The following is a 19,539-nucleotide window of genomic DNA, read 5'->3' as shown; positions in this document are numbered from 1 at the left end:
AACAGTCTTTCAGTACCTAAAGAGGGCCTATGAGAAATTTGTAGAGGGATTTTTTGCAAGGATAAAGGGGAATGGTTTTAAACTGAAAGAGGGTTGATTTAGATTAGATATTAGGAAGAAATTCTTGACTGTGAGGATAGTGAGACACTGGAACAAGTTGCCGAGAGAAGCTGTGAATGTCCCATCCCTGGAGCTGAACAGAGATTTGAGCAACCTGGTCTAGTGGAAGGTGACAAGGGGGCTGGAACTAGATGATCTTTAAGGTCCCTTCCAACCTGAACCATTCTATGATTGTATGAAAACTGCGTCTTGGCAAGGAGAGCATTAATGCAACATTTGTTATTTTGTTATTATTAAAGGAGATGAAGATTAAATAATAAGAATAGATGTTATAGAAATATATAATTTCATAAACAGTCCCTGTGCTAATTTCTGTAGTCACTAACTTTATACTGAAATGTGTGTGATATAAATAAAAATATGATATCTTGAAGGATAATTAAACCAAAAAACTACCTTTGCCCTCAATTCCTATTTTGCTGATTTTCTTTCAACTGACAAGGGCATTTCCCACATTATTTAGGAAACACCAAAGGCAAAGACTTTTGGTTTTTTGTCTTGATGGATGTCATCTCTTTCTGTGCAATATTGAATATATATTCAATCTGTTGAAGTTACACTAAGCAGAGGAAGTCTTCCTTAGGCAAGTAGGCAGTACGTGATGGCAGTACACCAAATCATGGGCTTTTATTTTGGAAAATTGCATAGGTTGGGAGGGATCTAAGTCTTCAAGGAAGGCTTCATGGCCATGTGGACATGTCTGAACTGTGGGACCAGGATCTGCACCATGCATTGATTTCTGGGGTCTACAGGTCCTCCAGCATCTTCTAAAAAATCAGCTGCCAGCTGGGGTCTGATCTAGTTTACAGTCAAATTCTATGTTAAGCTACAGTTGGTACAAGCTGTAGTGGTTTGTTACTTGGTTGTGACTGGCTTCAAGGCAACACCTGAGGAGGAGAACATAACACAGTTCCTGAAAGTGTCCTTTACTGTAGGTCAAATTTTTGATATCCATCTCTGGACATTACTTTTATTCAAGATATTAAATAGATTTTATATTTTTGTCTACACATTTGTTTCTGAGTTTGAGGAAAATAAAAATTTTAATGAATTGTCTTGCACAGAAGTGGAAAACCAATAGCAATACCTCATACATTTAAGAGGCATTTCATTAAAGATAACATCAGAATCTGCTTCTAGTTATAGATCATTTAATTGTTATGTATTAAAAATATTTCTAACATTCTTTTTGTGCTTTCATATTCTTGAAATTTATTATGTCAATCGTCAGCTGCTATGACATCACAAGATGAATTCAAAGCAATTATTACTTTAGTATTTAAAATGCTTGGAGTGTACCAATTATTCAGTACGCTAAGTGAAAGTAAAAATGTCAGCTTAGCTTTCTATGATCCCATAATGTTTAAAGATTCATGAATTATACATGTACCAGATAGAGAGAAACTAGAGTTTGACTAGAAGACATTTTCTGTGCAAAATATCTGAAACCATATCTTTTAATACATTTTTGTGATTAATCAAAGTGATTTAAAATGTTTAATTATATAAGGTCCTGTATCTGAATTTACTTTCAGTGTAAAGCTTTCCCATATTTATTGCTATATGTAAGTAAAAAAACATGTCCAATGCTTTACAGATATTTACCTGTAAAATGTAAGAATCTGGATCTTGCACTTTTTGCTGTTTAAATCATGCTGAGAAATGCAGGCACTAAGAACATGCGACTGAACCCTAAATATTTTATTCATTTGTTTTTAAATCCTGTCATGGTGTTGTCCCTGGATAACTTAGCTGAATGCTGAGGTACTTCAGAAGTAAGGTTGTTTCTTTTTCTGGTTCCAGATAATGGAGGTAGAAGAAAACAGCCTTGGGAGGAGATTCATAGTCTAGTAGAACTCTGCAGAAAGCTATTGCTATGGGCTAATGAAGAACTAGTGGGCCAGTGATACGTTCTGTTTCTTGTACAAATTTTCTTTAAAAAATAACCAAAAGGAATGACTGGTTCTTTGTTCTTTATACCCTCCCTATTGCCAGTGCCAGCTATAACTATAATTAAGCTTATGCTTTAAGTGGTAGGAATAAAAAACATTTAGTATTTACCCATCATTTTAACTAATCAGAAAATATTTGGTACCAATTTTCCTACTCACTTATAACTCATATATCTTAAAATATGAAGAATGTCCCTTTCCTTTCACTGCTTTGAAAATCCTTTCATCTTCCTGGCTACCTTTCTAATGTTTTTTGTAGATTAGCTGTCTTATTTGGTACTGAGCGTTTCATATAGGGGGTTGTTGACCGAAATTAATAAGTAAATACATAAGGCCTTTATTTTGCAGCTTTGCAAGACTTCTGGAGAGCTTTACGGAAGCAGCACAATTCAAAGTGGATGTAAGAATCCCTCTTTTTCTCTGGATAGAAGCAATAAGATATAACTCAGTTACAGAGAAAACAAGCTATGCATCGGAAGTATTAAATTTGCAAACTTTAATATGTGGACTTTTGGTTTAGTTTCTCTTCAGTTATACTAAAACAGAAGCATACCAGAAATGGAAAAGTGGACAAATAACCATTAAGAACTACAAGGGTATTGCCAGGGTGTGCAGAGGTACAGCTGGAAAAGCAAAAGCTCAGCTTGAATTGAAATTGGCCAGAGATGTCAAAACCTATGCGAAAGGGTTCTTAAAGTACATAAGCAGAAACAGTTTTCTGTTAAAAAGCAGAAGTGAACTGGTCACCAACAACATCAAAAAGGCAGAGGTTCTCAACACTTCACCTCTATCTTTACCAATATCAGGCTTTGGGAACAAAAATCCAGGTTAATGCAAACACAGACCCACAGACCACCACTGAAGAAGAGGTGGTATATGAATTATTATAGCAGCTTGGCCCATACAAATTAATGGGACCTGACAATATCCACTTGGAGCATGTTAAAACAACTGGCTGATGTCATTGCAGGGCTACTGTCCATAATCTTTTAGAAATCATGAAGTCCGGGAATGTCCCAGAAGACTGGAGTAAGGAAAATGTCACCCCATCTACAAGAAGGGCTCAAAGGAGAATCCAAGAAATTATAGCCCAACAGTCTAATTTCAGAATTGAAATGTTATGGACTGAATCCTATGGGGAGCTATCACAAGTCAAATCAAGCACAGGATTGGGGAAAACCAGCACAGATTCACAAGGGGAAAATTCTGCTTGACAAATCTGATTACCTTCCATGATAGTCACCTGCCTAGTTGATGTGGGGTGAGCAGCAGACATTGCCTACCTGAATTTCTGCAAAGCCTTCAATACAGAATATTGTAATCCAGTTTGGTTACCACTATACAAAATAGATGTGGACAGGATGGAGAGCATCTAAGAGAAGGGCCATAAAGATGACCAAAGGACTGGGAAGCCTGCCATATGAGGCAAGGCTGAGGGAGCCAGGCTTCTTTAGCCTTAGGAAAAGAAGGCTCATGGGAGACCTTATCACCATGTTTCAGTTTTTAAAGAGCGGCTACAAAGACGATGGAGACCCCCTTTTTACAAGGAGTCATGTGGAAAAGACATGGGATATTTGGCAGAAGTTACTTCTAGGGATATGCGAGTTAGACACACAAGGAAAATTTTTAACACTGAGAACAATCAGTCACAGGGAAGGAGTAGATTTCCCAGTGTTGGATATTTGACATTCAGCTGTGCAGTGTGCTGGGCCATCCTGTCTAGACTGGTTTTTGCAGGAAAAGTTGGACCAGATGATGTCTCTTCCAACCTGGTGTTCTGTGATTCTGTGATATGGATAATATGGTGACAGATCTGGTTGTGACTAGAAATCTTCAATGAGTGTAACATATTTGTTGACTGTTTGTATTTCAATAGTTCAGAATAGAAGTTCCGTTATAGAAGGATCACGCTGTCTTTGATTGTGAAGGATTTTTAACTTGCCTTAAAGATCTTCTCTGGTTACAGGAAGTTGTGTTTCATTTCAGAATGAATTTCCTGTTTCTCTTCAAAATGTCTTCACTGGTGAAATGCTGCTGAAATGCTGCACAGGCAAGTCACTAGTATTTAAAGGATTTGGTTTGAGAAATTCTGAGATATAAGCAATTGTAATCACATCCGTTTATTGATGATGCATAAAATATCATTATCCACATGCTTTTCTAGTCTTTTTGATCCTGAGGAAAATTGCTGTAGGAGTCATGTATTGAATGTGAGCAGAGTCCAAGAAATACTGTATATTGTGGGCTTCCAAGTGTCTTTAATGTTTAGACTTATAGATGTATAGACTTATAATGCAAATAATACCGAATACACTTAGTGATTCCTTGGTGAATACAGTTTTCAGGTAGAAGGGGATCAATGTCCAGGACATTTCATTGACCAGTAAGGTGTTGTCCTCCTTTAATTCATATTATCAAGGGTATCAGTGACAATTTTGGAGCACACTCAATGGTTTCCAAGTCCAGCTCCATTTCTTCAGTCTCATTCTGAATCTTCTTCTGCTCAAGTGTGTCCAGAGGAGAGCCACAAAAACGATCAGAGGGCTGAAATTCCTGAAATCCAGGAATCTGATCTCGTGGAAGGTGTCCCTGCCCATGGCAGGTGGGGGTGGAACTAGGTGATCTTTAAAGTCCCTTCCAAAATCATGGCAGTCAGGTGAAGTTCCCGACAACTGGAAAAAGGGTAATATAACCCCCATTTTCAAGAAGGGGAAAATAGATGACCCAGGGAACTACAGACCAGTCAGTCTCACCTCTGTGCCTGCCAAATCTTGGAGCAGATTCTCCTGGAAGGCGTGCTAAGGCACATGAAAAACAAGGTTCTTGGTGACAGCCAGCATGGCTTCACTAAGGGGAAATCCTGCCTGACCAATTTGGTGGCCTTCTATGGTGGGGCTGCGGAACTGAGGGACAGGGGTAGAGCAGCTGATGTCATCTACTTGGACTTATGCAAAGCTGTCCCACATGACATCCTTGTCTCTAAATTGGAGAGACATCAATTTGATAGATGGACCACTCAGTGGATAAAGAACTGGCTGGATGGCCACACGTGAAGAGTTGTGGTCAATGGCTCAATGTCCAGCTGGAGACCAGTAAGGAGTGGTGTCCCTCAGGGATCGGTGTTGGGACCGGTCTTGTTCAACATCTTCGTCTCTGACATGGGCAGTGGGATTGAGTGCGCCCTCAGCAAGTTTGCCGATGACACCAAGCTGTGTGGTTCGTTTGATACGCTGGAGGGAAGGAATGCCATCCAGAGGGACCTCGACACACTTGTGAGGTGGGCTGATGCCAACCTCATGAAGTTTAACCATGCCAAGTGCAGGGTCCTACACCTGGGTCGGAGCAATCCCAGGCACAGCTACAGGTTGGGCAGAGAAGAGATTCAGAGCAGACCAGTGGAGAAGGACTTGGGGGTGTTGGGTTGATGAGAAAATAAACATGAGGTGGCTTCAGTGTGTGCTCGCAGCCCAGAAAGCCAACCGTATCCTGGACTGCATCAAAAGGAGCGTGACCAGCAGGTCAAAGGAGGTGACCCTGCCCCTCTACTCGGCTCTCTTGAGACCTCACTTGGAGTATTGTGTGCAGTTCTGGTGTCCTCAATATAAAAAGGACTGGAACTGTTGGAACAAGTCCAGAGAAGGGCCACAAGGATGATCAGGGGACTGGAGCACCTCCCGTATGAAGATAGGCTGAGAAAGCTGGGGCTGTTCAGCCTGGAGAAGGCTGCATGGAGATCTCACAGCAGCATTCCAGTATTTGAAGGGGGCCTATAAGGATGCTGTTGAGGGTTTCTTCATTAGGGACCGTAGTGATAGGACAAGGGGAAATGGTTTAAAACTTAAAAGGGGGAAGTTTAGGTTGGATATAAAGAGGAAGTTCTTTAAGGGTGGTGAGGCACTGGAATGGGTTGCCCAGGGAAGTTGTGAATGCTCCATCCCTGGTGGTGTTCAAGGCCAAATTGGACAGAGCCTTGGGTGACATAGTTTAGGGTGAGGTGTCCCTGCCCATGGCAGGGGGGTTGGAACTAGATGATCTCAAGGTCCTTTTCAACCCTAACTATTCTATGATTCTATGATACCTAGCTAGTTACCTTCTCTGGTTCAAGGTCAGAAATCAGTGTGACTTTAGTAAGCTAAAATCCTATTATAAACATTTGACTATATAAAAGAATAAACTCTTGCTGTTCAGATCTCCTTGATGGTGAAAATCGTAATTAAAAATGCGATTCGTCTATTCTGAGTGATTATACTTAACAACTTGCTTGAAATCACTTTCAAAGATCTTATGAAAAATTAAAATCTCAGTTTAATTCTAAAATGCAGTGGTTCTGGCATACAACAATTTATACTTTATTAATCTATTATAAAAGTGTGCTGTTCATTCAAACTGTGAAACAGAGTCTCCAAAGACGATTACTTTTTAAAATTAGTTGCTAAGGACTGACATTTGAGACAGCGACACATTATTTTCAGTAAGCACTATCAGCCGTAGGTGATGCTATTAAACAATGACTAAATAAAGACTTAACCATGATGCCAGCATAACTATAATGTATACTAGAAAGACAGATTTGGCTTATTCTGAAAACCTCAGAAAAGGTATTAACATATAAGTGTAAATCACATGTTAAAACCTGACCATATTTGAAGGAGTAACTATGTTTAAACATGCAAATATCAAGGATTGTACAGAGCATGTTATATGTATATCAATTAGAAAATCAGTAAGAAATTTTATGATTAAACACTAGAAGTGTTGATACAAACATTTATGAATAAAGGAACCTTGAGAAGAAATTATAAAAAACTATTATACAAGGACGTTGCACAATTTATGTTTGTAATGTAAAATTACAGGAACCAGAAAAAAGGGCAAATTTCAATTTCTTGATGTAGAGCTGGGTCCAGACTTTCTCAGAATATAGGTGAGGGTTTTTTCCTCCATATATTTTCAATGCAGTGTGGTACTGAAATGCCAGGGAAGGAGATAATAGGACTGTGTGATTCTGACCCAAAACCCCATGCAGGTACACGGAAAAGGTCTTGCAGCTGACTTCACTGCACTTTTACTGAAGACAAAATTAGGGTGGCCTGATATAATTAATTAGAATTATAAAACTTTTTTAAAATATGCTCTCAGTCAACTCCATAGATGGTTTCCATCACCATTGCATGATCTGCTATTAGGAATGCTAAAAATAGTAGAAAATATAGAAGACAATTTAAAACATGATGGTGAAGATGTCTTTTGAGATTAGGTAATAGTTAATGTTATAATTATTGACTAGTAAAGGAGTGAGGAGGGCCTTTAAGTAAACTGTAAACATGAAAACTATGAAAAAAATTTGGAATCCATTATTCAATGAATGAAAGAAGCAGATCTGAGATTTCTATACTGAGAAAAGAAAGCAATTAATCTTAATTTCAGGAATACAAATGAAAATAAAACCTATGACTATAGTTTTTAAGATGAATAAGTAAGAAACACTAATTAAGCTGTTCAAAAATTAATTTGAAACAAGCACAGGCATGCTGTCTTTCCCTGGAGAGAGGTAGACGGAATAACAAGTGTCTGTCACTTTGAATTTGGCAACAAATCCATGCAATATGTGGAAATAGACCCCACACTATAATGTACTGTTTAATGATTTAATGTTTCTCATTTTTAAACCTTATTCCTTGTCCTTTGCTGAATTTTTTTAAAAATATGACACTACATTCCACAATGCGTCTTTTTTTTAACCTACAATCAAAAAAGAGAGGTGTTAGATAAGCTTTTAAGAGCAAGCAAGATAAAAATATAATGATACTAAAGACTGAAAGATATGAAAACACGATGAATTAATAGAATGGCACCTTTCTCCATTCAAGCAGAGATGTAAAAAGTGAAGCAATCTGTGTGCTCTTCTTGTGCATATCATAATCAGTATCTGTAGTTCTTAAATGTATGAGTAGGTTTTGGGATCATTATTGGTAGTGTGGTATTCATCTGTTTTAACACAAGTACATAAAAGGACTGTTCTGATGAGCTTACTTAAGTCTATAGAAACAATTTTACTGTACTATATTGCCAGCAAATTTAATAGGTTCAATAATTATGTAATTAAAACATACTGATGCATACTTGAAACACAAAGCTTTGATTTATATTTTGCTTACAGTAGACTTGAAATGTAGTATGGTGACGCATTTATTATTCTACAGTGATTATTTGGCATCTCAAGTTATAATGATAAAATAATATTTTATTTTAAAAAAGATGAGAAAACAACAAACAAAATTATTCCTATACATAATAGTGCTGTGTAACCTTATACTTGGTACCAACATACAAGTTCAGTTTAACTCTTCATTTAAACAGAAGGGAAAAGAGCATTCAATTCCTTTCAGATTGGATGGAAGCTGAGTTAGAAATGACTTCAAACCTCAGAATATTTGTGGGGATGAGTAGAAGGACACCAATTTAGAGGATTCTTTTGAATATTTTGTTTTGGTTTTAATCAAGGAATTTAAATCAGGTATTTTACACGGCAGCTGTGTGAATCTTTCTAGTATTTATATTGATCTCTTAATTGTTATAAAAACATGTATTTTGGTACAATTATCATTAACCTGTAAGCAATAACCTTTTACATGTTTAAAGTGGTTACAGTGCTTGTTATTATAGACCACTTTCAATGCTGTTCATTTAGTATGCTGTGTTTTTAACACAAATGTAATCCACTCTGCATTTTCCATTTAAAATGCATAAGGCAAAGTGCATCATAACAGGATGTAACTACATATTAATCAAATTAGCACAACACTTCAAAGGCCCTGGCTTTTTACTAGGCTACTGTTAGACCACAATTCATGGTGGAAAGAAGCAGTGTAATGAAAGGCTTGGCAAAGGAGCTGTTTATTTTCTTTCCAGAAAGATATACTGTGGGTTAATTTTCATGACGGGAAAAAATGTGGAGGAAAAGTAACAGTAAGCATTAAGCTAAAGCACAATAAGTGGAATTTAAAATACTACTGTGGCTTTGCTATTGACAAACATAAATGTAATAATTAGTTGATGACACAACAGAGCTCAAATGACCTATTGTTTAATTATTAAAACTTCATGACCCAAACAAAGAACAGTCAGATTATTCAATATTCACATTGTGAAACAGGAACAGCTGGGAAGGTTCTTTCCCCATCATACTTTTAACTTACCACATAAACATAAGACCCTTCAGCTAATACTTTTTCACTACTGTTTCTCAACACTTTCAAGTGTATATTAACTATTTTCAGTTTATGATAATTTTAAATTATGCTTCAGAATATGAAGTGAGGCCTTGTGGCATATTGACTCTTCTATGGAATAGTCATGATTTAGAACCCAATCTAAGATACTTTCAGTGGAGTACAGCAAAGCATCAGGAATGCATAAAGGAACAGTATCTGTGTTGCTCTCCTTGCAATGTGAGGGCTTGCCATAAAATGTGAAGGTGGTTTTCCTGCTTGAATGTGTACTCGAACATTACTAGTGTTTCAGCTGAAATTATGATTTGTATTTGTTTCATTAACCCATTTCCATTTTCTTCATTTATGTTTTTGGGCTGCAGTTTGAAAGTCAGCCTGAAAGTCAGTGGTGAAACTTCCATTAACTTCAGCTCTATAAGGACTGGATTAATATATTCATTTAAGTCTTCTCTAAAACAGCAATAAATTCCTTGTCTTCCAGGTTCTGCTATTCACTCTTTTGTTACCTCTATATTTATTTATGCAAACTTTTATGCACGCAAGCTGTTAGTGTTGGTTTTTAAATCAGTATGTAGTCATTGCACCCACTACTCTTTTCTGTTTACTCTCAGTAGATAAAGGAAATAATACTCAACCCTCTATATTTTCTAAAACATAGAAAAGATCTTTATGTCCATATCTCTGTTTTTATTATTGAAGTGCATTAATAAAAACAAAGTCTGTATAAGCACGTTTTTTGAGAAGCTGAAAACAACCGAAATTTATCCTATGGAAACCTACTTTGACATACTTGATTTGACATGCACATAGGCTCTTGCTAGAGAAAATCACTGAGGAAATGTTATCTTAAGTTATGGTGGTAATGCTTCCAAAGGAAAGATTGAAGGTGACAGGCTAAATCTTTAGGAGCCTTTCAATTATGAAAGAAGATAGTCAGTGAAAATTCAGAAACTCTTCAGAGATTAACAATATTAAAAATAGAATCTACTTCTAAAAGTACATGCATCCTTTTATGCAATATTTGTATTATAAGCATAGCACATCTATAATAATTTTATGGGAATAATAACATAAATCTGTATTAGCTATCCCTATATGGGGAATCTGGGCATTAGATATGACACAAATTTCAAATGATACTGGAACCATCTGTTGCTTAAAAGTCAATTCAAGACATGTTTTGAGAAAGCTTAGTGCTTAGATATGTCTTCTGCCCTCTGTTAAAAAAAACAACGGGCCAGACTAGAACCGTAAAGTAACCAGTTTAATATTCCTTCAAGTTTGATGGCTTAATGTGACATTTTTAAAAATCGTAGCTTCATGACTTTTTTGTTAGTTTGTATTTCTATTTTCTGTTTGGGATAAACTAGATTACTAATGAAAATCCCATAGATATTTACACAATAAATACAGTCACATTGAAAATTACTGTTTTTTTACAGATCGCAATATGTTCACTTTACACAGACACATGAAAACAAAATCAATTTGCTTATAAAGTCTCAACAGTTTGTCTAATTGTACTATGAGATTTCATCGCACCTGAAGAACTATCATCTAGTAATAAATAAATATACAGTTATTACAGTACATTTAGTTCTGACTTTTGACATGCTGGATCAGAAATATTTTTATTCTGAATATTTCCAGCTAACTTTCAGTTTAAGTTTGAACTTAACCTTTAATGATATTATGCTGTCATTGTGAATGACCAGATTGAAACATGGGGCCAAATTTTGATCTTAATAATGCAAAACTCTCACAGAATTAGCCACTGAAACAGAGAAATTTCAGTCTGGAAGACCTATAATGTCATTTAGCTATCTCTTTGTATCATTCTCCATGGTATAATCTTCCTATGTTCCATCAAGTTGAATTATAATTATTCAGATAATTCCTTCTTTTTCACATCTGACAGACCTTGCACCTTGAGAATATCTTTTTTGTTTTAATTATATGTTTTCTTAAATTTATCCTCTTATTTCTAAGATAAATTTTTACTTAATATATCTGCTTTCAGAATAGGGAGAGGATAATTTTTTTTTCCATTGCAAACTGTGCACATAATTCAAACACAGAAGACTAGGCAATAATGACTTGCAGGACATTTTCAAGATATGTCATACTGAACAGTATGGCAGCCCTGTGAGAAGAAAAAGCAATTCTGAGTATCTGCCTTCTTCCTGAAAACTCAGGTACTAAAATTCCAGTAAACTGTAAGAGGAATAAAATTTTTATGGGAAAGTAAATGCAGTACTTTGAAATTTCTCTTAGAGAGAAATCCAGTGACATTTCCTGTAATGGGGACAGAGGAATCATACTTTTTTGCCATTCTCTAAGAGAAGGGGACTATCCAGTTAGTGAGGCAAGTTGCATGACTGGAAAATTAAAGCTTTGACAGAGAGTACATGTTCCATACTTTGACATAGGGGATCAGGTTGACCATTGGAGCATAAGTTCCTCTTACACCAGTACAAAAAAGACAACGCGAAGTTACTGAACAGCTCTAGATATGAGGGTGTTCTTGGGATGAGAGTGAGGATCTCAGAGGGAACTCCCGGTAGTGAAGGGATACTGATTGAAAGCTATTTGTCTCTCCTATCACCATTTAAGCAGCACAGGTCAGAAGACTGTAAGCACAGCACCTCAGGGAGAATTATATTGTTTTAATGGAAGGTAGAAATTTTTTTTAAAATGAATTTAAAAAGAGAGACAGAATTTTTACTGGTAAGAAACAGAGTGCTTTTTAGAGGAAAAACCATCTGGTAGTGGGAAGAATGGTATTGTATTTTACTTATATAACTCTCCTTTGGAAATATGACTGCAGGAACTCTTCCAAAAACAAGAAGCACCTGATGTGGTGAGAGTTCATGTATCACTCTAAGAAAAGCTCTCATGTCTTAGGAGGAGTCTTCTTTAGATACTTCAGATAAAATGAGTCTTTCAAACTCTTGAAATTCATTAATCTTGAGTCAAGTAATCCATTTTGTCACGGATGTTATAGACATTTTAAGCAAAATTTAAGACTGAGACACTTTTTTTTTTATATATCTATTTTTAGTTCCCTCTTGGCTAATTTCATTCCTCTCTGAAATTGAGTAATTCGGGGTGAAATTCCTCAGCCTTTGTTTATGCATAAAAGGAAATTATCCTATGTTTCAAAAAGATTTTTATTTATCATACATTTCCTCATAGGCTAAAAGTAAGCAATCTCATTCCACCGCATAGGTGATTTTCAAGGGATGAATAGCTAACTCCATAACTTGCACTGGGTCTTAGGTGCAAATGTACTTGGTTTATGCATTCTGTTCAGTGTTCTGTTTAAAAATAGCTCAAAAAATTTAAGCTGTTTAATGAATAAAAGTAGAACTATTTTTTTTTTAATCATCACTTAAGGTATGGGATACATATGCCAGAAATAGCGTTATTTTTTTTTTTGCACTATAAACCACTCAAGGTGAAGTATTAGAGATAAGAATAAATAAACTAATTTAAAATCAAATCCCATGTGTCACTGGAAAGTTTTTATTACCATAGGCTTGGAATTATCTCAGACTCTAGACAACTATATTTGAAATATTCATGCAGTTTGTCTTATAGAAACAGTATACTTGTTCAATTCTTCTTCAATCTTATGGTTTGTAAATCTCCATGAAATTAAGGCAAATTTACTGTTTATATTTCTAAACAAATGAAAGGAGCTGCAGTCCATCTACATTTTTTAATATTTACTAATTTTAAGGATATTTAAGATATAAGCTAAAAAGGATACAGTTAAGATTAATTTTCAAATGTTAATGTACATTTCTGTGTCACTATTTCAATACTTCAGTCATGCTAAACTTCTAAGAGATTTCATCTAAAGCTGTAACATTATCACATTCTGCTGTTCATACACTTAATTGTTACTTCTTTATTAGTTAACTATCCAGAGCATGAGAATTTCAGTATGTGCTTACACAGAAGTGTGCTAACACCTCCTCACCCTAAAAATGTCAAAATGGTACTTGTTTTATTAAATGTAATGCTTTTCCCAAGGGAATCATCTGTCCTTTTGACATGTTCTGCTTCTGTGTATGGTATGTAAGTACTACAAGATCCATTAAAACAGAACATACGGTTTTTTTAGAGTTTGGTGAATGCAGAGATGAAAAACCTCCTATTATACCCAGTTTGACACTTTGAGGTTCACTGAGTAGCAAAAGATATTCTCATCTGTTTTGTGATAGCTGAAGAGAATATTTTGATTTACTTGGTCTGAATTTGAACTTTTAGTTAATAAGCAGAAGATAAAATGCAGTCATGTACTGAAGCCTTTGTTCAGCAACACCAAAAAGGCTTTGTTATAGTACTAATTCCCAAATATCTCTCATTAAAAGAAAACACCTTTTTAGTATTTTTTTTTTCTTTTCAAACTTTAGGAGCAATTTTTGCATCATAATTTAATATTTTTAAAAGATATCAACCAAAATGTCAAATTATGCCAAATGATGCCAGGACATCCAGTCATTCCAAAGGTGTGCTTTTAGCTCTATCTAATGCTTATCTTTTTGTATCTCTATTGGCTTTCTGTCTTCAAAACAACATGCTACCATTGATATGTAGTAGCCAGTTGGTGGCCGTGAAGACTTAACTACCTGTGGTTGGTGTTCATTTTGACATTCTCCCCTAGGCTGTGATGTCAGGTACCTGAGACCCATCTAAACAAATTGGTACTCATGGGCTGGGAATGAGCTTTGAAAAAAATTCCCTGTACTATTTCCCTGTTTTTCTGCAGTGTATAATGAGGTGTTAGCTATCTTCTACTTGCATTTGGCCTAACTAGAAGCTTCACTTGTGAGACTTCACACCCAGTTCCCAGAGCAGAAGTCTTAGATAACGTCTGGTGTCCATCCAAAATGAAATGAATCTCCCAAAATTTGGATAGTTTTGCTCATTGCAAGTATAGATGTACTTAGTCAACCAGTTAATATCCTATTTAAACAAAGTTTACTTAGCAAAAAATGGCTTTAATTATATACAGCTGTATACCGTTAATACTCTTTGGACAGGGCTTTCTGCATACAGGAAGATAAAAAGTAAATGAACAAGACATGACCTGAGACGACACATAACTGTTTCCTTCGTTCCAAAAATGCATTTATTGATTTTGTTTTCAACATAGGCAGAATAATACAAACATTTGTCAGCTGCATCCTTTAGCACTCAGCCCAGGCAGAACTATTAAAAGATACCCTTATAGATTCCAGCACAAATAAAATGTTGTTGCAGTATATATTACATCCCTTCTTCAGGTATACAAATAAATATAATCTTCACAGACTAGTGTTAGCAGTGTTATGTATTTCAGTTGCTATTGGTAACAATAGGGATGATAATACTTTCTGGATGAATTATGTATTAATTGTTTTGTTGAAGAAATGGAGATGAACTTTATTTATGGCTGGGCTTCTCTAAAAGGGTTACAAGGGTTGCTCTTTTATTGTGCATGCCAGGTTTTCAAATCAATATTTATACATTTTCCCCAATGCTAATGCAACCCTATCCATTTGTTAAAATAAACAATAAAACCTGACTTATTTACAGGGCTCTATGTATGTTATACCAGCTACTCTATAAACATCACTGTAGAGAATTAACACTATGGATTTAGCAGCCTAATTTGTCAAATATGCTATCTGAAAATTAAAGGCCCTGTTATGTGGTCCTTGTATGTATGTAACTCCAAATTGATGCGGAGGTCTGCATGAAAATGGGTTACAGGACTGCAGGACAATTGCTGTCCACAGAAATTTGGGAACTTACTGCAAACTTGAAAATCCAGAGTTAGGTGTAAGGATCAGGACAGATTCTCTGCCAATGTCCAGGAAAAGTAGCCCTTTTGAATCCAAATTTATATCTTCTGAAGGTGTAATTAATGTCTCTGAGAATATATCTCTATTCTAAATTGCTAGATTTCTTAATACTCTTCCCATCACTCCTCAACTTTGACCCTACAGAATCACTGTCTACTGAAAGGAGAGGAGTTTTTAGCCTATGTGGCTCATTCATCTTTAAATCTTTTCTTCGATCTTCTTTTCTTTTTAAAACCAAGACTGCTGACAACTGCACCAAGTGCTAGCTGAGTGAGTAGCCTTAATTTATCTTATTAGAATCTGAGCCCCGACCAGCAACCTCATTTCACCTCAGACCTTTTCCCAGCATTTATTAAAAATGACTTATGTCCCTCTCAGACAATTTGCATAGAAAAGATATGTCAAGTGCATGAATGTGAAGGATCCATATTCGATACAGCCATATCACAATTTTCACCATCTCATAATATTAAAAATTAATTTTAGATGTATAATGAGAAAAGTGCTTTTGTTGTAAGTAATTGCAAACTGTTAGTAGCTGTACTGGGAAATTCTATTTTGCATAATGTGAGAATATTGCAGATGCATAACAGTGAGATTCACTGATTATTCTATCATGCTTTGGTGTAAAATAAGAGCAATTGCACTGACCAGAACTAAATCTAGAGCAGATTTTGAGTGATATATTTGAAATGATAGAATCAAGTCCTGAATATTTATTTCCAGGGTGAGATATAACTTTGGAAATAGGTATCTATCTGTCTCATAGTCCATGTATTTAGTATCTCCTTATCCTAAAAAAAAAAGTTTAAATACATATTTTAAAAAAAAACAGCTGCTGATTTTTGCACTAGTAAAACACATATGGTCATATTTTTTTCTGTTGAAGTTAATGGGAATCTCAATTCCACGTGGAGTGTTGACTTGTATCCTGCAGGGTTTTTCTCTGAATAAGGTAAAACTGGCAACTGAAACATACTGGCAGAAATCTAAAAGAAGAGATTTAAGATCAAAAGACATCTTTATCATACCTAAGGCTAAGCTTCATCCCACCTAACTTTATTTGTTGTAAGTAGGGCTAAGGTAGTTCTCCAGCTTTCTTCTACAATCACCCTAGAAATCAGTATACCTGGACAGAGGTTCATCTTTCATGACATCGGTGTCAATCATACATGGAAAGATTGCCCTTTGGATGCTTGAGTCTCCCCATTGACTATCAAAGAGCAAAACCAGATGTTTTATACTGGTTGTATTAGTTTAAGGTAACTGAAACTAGTTGATGTATCCAACCCTGACCTCTTGAATACTGAAAGCTCTCAAGCCTTAAATACTTACTATTCCAATACAGGGAATGATTCTTTTATTTGAGGGAATACTAACCAGTAACATATTTAGAAAATACGAGGAGAATAAACAACAAAAAGAATTTTTAAGGGTCTCTTTAATTCTCATTGTTTGGTTGTTTATATTTAAAAAAAAAGGCAAAAAGGATAGTGTTCAACCTTTTGGCTAAAGTTAAATTTAAAGATGCATTTAAGATTAATTTTTAGGAAAGTGTTTAACTTATTTAATCTGATTGCTGATAAAATCCCTTCAATTTCACTTAGTATGCACTCTAAACACTTAATGGGGAGAAGATGATACAAGTGCTCCCTCACTGTACCAAGAAGAGGCTGGATGTGCTCTGATGTCACTGCCCCACATGCTACAGTTGACAAGATCCCTGTATTATCTGTTCTGTAAGTGGAGTACTCACACTTATCATTGCAGGAGCTGTCACTGTTACTTTTTCCTGTATCATATTTAAGGAGACTGCTTAAGATACCTTCTTCATCCCCCAGTATAAATGTGGAATTAAACATGGTTATTTGTATTCTAAACTGACATAGACAAAATAGAGATACCATTATTTGTAATGTTTGTTACTGGAACCTCTATGATTTGTTGTGCAGTAACACCTTCGGGGTTTATATATTTATATATAAAACATACATGTATGCCATTAGTCAAATTTGGAACTGCATGTTTCTTTCCATAATCAAAAAGCTTGCAAAAAAATACACGAAAACTGGAAGTATCACAAGAGTATCCGGCAGCGTTTACACTTTTGGTGATGTGGATTGTCTAACTATAGAAAATGGAATTATTCTTAGTTAAGAAATATTTAATAATATCATTCTCAGAAGTGTTTCTGACAAACAATTGAATAAGGCTAAATGAAAGGGTAAGGCTGTCTGTATTATTCAGGTCTTTCTATTATGCTTACAGTCCTTGCTGGTCTTTTCCACCCATTTGAAATAACACAGAAATACAAATGTGTCTAGAAAACAAAATTACATATAAAACAATCTTAGAAATGAAATACTGTCTCTTACTGTTTCTTTGAAGGCCAATATAGAGAACACTTGTCTGAAATGTTATTTAGCCACCTGAAATACTTTTGTACAAACAGACTTCCTTAAAAATAAGAAAGCTGGAAAATCCTTCTATGTAAGTCTAGAGAATTCTTTTTTTTTTTATTTAATTTTTTTGTGAAAAATTCAACTGTATGAATAGTCTGGGTTTTGGTCACGATTCTATATTCTAAGGTTCTTCTGATTTTATTTTTTTTCATTAAAAAATCTCAGATTTGAGGCCAAAAGTTTATTTTTTCAACATTTTTTCATTTTTCTTTTCAGTTTTTGGTAATAATTTTTTTAGACATTAGTACATTTTTTTCATGAGAACTTTGACACCACATCAGAATTAAAAATATTAAGAAAAAAATTCCCTGTATAATTCTTTTCAGTATGTACTGCATTGCTTACACACATGAATCTAAAGATGATAACTGAAAACAGGAAATAATTTACTGTCGTTTAAATTAACATTAACCTTGTTTTAGACCTCAAAACAGGCAGTTCTAAAAATGTAGTCAGTTTTCCTCTACAGATGTGAAGGGCCATACAATATGCCTTATGTGAAGATAAGAAAGCCAAGCGCAGGTGGGTTTTACACTGGGGAGAACCAGTGGGAAACCAACACATAGCTCCATATGCTGTCCCTCTGCAAGACTTAGGCTGCTTCCTCCATGCCACCTCTGCCTTGGGTACCAAAATGCCAGCAGGCGTTTGACCGCAACTGTGCCCGTGGTGAGCTCTCCAAGTGCAGTTCAAGGCATTTGAAGTTAATGTTGACTTGGCATTAGCTGAACAGCTATCTAAAATCCCACAGCTTTGGAAAGGGAGCACATCATCTAGGATAGCAGGCTGTAACTATTCCCCACTTGCCTCACCATCCTCTTCTGCAGCGGTTGGCGAACCCTTGTGATGGTACAAAGGAGCAGGTGGCAGCTATCTAATGCCTTGCTATAAAGTCACATAGATGCATTTCTCCTGCATGCAAACACCCTAGGGTCTTCTGCCTTTAACACAGGCCCATCTGCTACTCTCCACTGCAAATGCTGAAGAGGATACAAGTGCTTAAAGCAATGGTCAGTAAAACTGTAACACACATACCTGGTATCAAAACATCAGCTGACATAAACAATTTCAAGCTGAGGGGACTGTTTTTTTCTCAGCATTTTTAGGTCTCAGATTATGAATGTGGCTTTAAGCTATGCTAGAAATTGAAGGATTTTTAAACAGTATTTAATTGTGATTTGTATTATTTTCTTGGAGATGCATTGCATGTGCAAGCACTATGCAAGCACTGAGCTCATTGCATCCTCTCTGAGGCTTCAGTTTCTTGATCAAATTCAAGTATAAACTCTGTATTTGTCTCCTTCTGTACATTACTAAACCAAAATAGACTAATGAAACGGAGAACTCTGCCATGTATGCTTCAATTGTGGTACTATAAATATGGAAAGACTGCGCTTCATCTAATGTATTACGTTCTACTTTGCTTCAGTTTAGGCTTGAATAATTCAAGACAGAAAACAAAGACCAATATTTAAGTTAGCTCCTCTAATCTTCCAGGTCATGGCCCTACGCTTGTGAAGCTGGACACTGGTTTTAGCAGGCTTTGGGTCAGGTCTCCAGAAAACAAGCTTATTGTGAGGACTGCATCTCCTTAACTATCTCCATGTTGTCCAAATAATGGATCTATGGGAAGAATCACATGCTCTTTGCCACCTGTTAAAAGAAAAAAACAAGGGGTGTATGTGTGTTTGTACATGAATGTGAAAGTGTCAAACCAATACAATTTCAGCAAATAGAAGTCAGATCTTCTGACTTCTACTTCCTTGACTTTTCTTAATAACACTAAGTTGAGCTGATGACACCCATGTAGAAGTTCCAAAGGTCACAAATTCACTGTTGGTATCAGTTGTCATCTAGAAGAAAATGTGAAACAAACATTACTAGATATTAACTATTTGGTTTCCCATAATAAGAAACT

This window comes from Pezoporus flaviventris, unplaced genomic scaffold, assembly GCF_033815535.1.
Source record: "Pezoporus flaviventris isolate CSIRO_AGI_PZ_B2104156 unplaced genomic scaffold, CSIRO_AGI_Pfla_v1 ptg000057l, whole genome shotgun sequence".
NCBI classification, from domain to species: domain Eukaryota; kingdom Metazoa; phylum Chordata; class Aves; order Psittaciformes; family Psittacidae; genus Pezoporus; species Pezoporus flaviventris.
The sequence above is the reverse complement of the archived record's forward strand: the minus strand, read 5'-3'. Positions refer to the sequence as shown.